The sequence below is a fragment of the Cystoisospora suis genome, assembly GCF_002600585.1.
Source record: "Cystoisospora suis strain Wien I chromosome Unknown contig_4219, whole genome shotgun sequence".
NCBI classification, from domain to species: Eukaryota; Apicomplexa; class Conoidasida; order Eucoccidiorida; family Sarcocystidae; genus Cystoisospora; species Cystoisospora suis.
The window spans coordinates 9,155-9,522 of NW_027157011.1; positions in this window are offsets into that span (position 1 = coordinate 9,155).

The window sequence follows — 368 nt, forward strand, 5'->3', positions numbered from 1 at the left end:
TCTCTTTTTCTTCTCTTCTTTCTGAAGAAAGAAATAAGGAAATTGCCGTTATGTTAGGGGCATCTCTCGGATTTCGTGCTCCTTGTACAGAGATTAGGGCGACGTTTCCTGTCTTGAACTGGTGGAAAGAATGAAGATTGGATCTTCCTTTCTTCTCTCTATCCACCATGAGTGGAGGAGTCCCTGAATCTTTGTTTTTCTTTGCTATTCCGGTGTACATACACTGCAATACACTCATCTGATTTGTATACTGATGGAAACAAGAATCCTCTTTTCAACGAAAAAGAAACTTATCTCACAAGTCCTACAGCACCCCTACGCATGCTGCATAAATGGGTAAGTTCCTTACATAAAGATAGATAGATAGA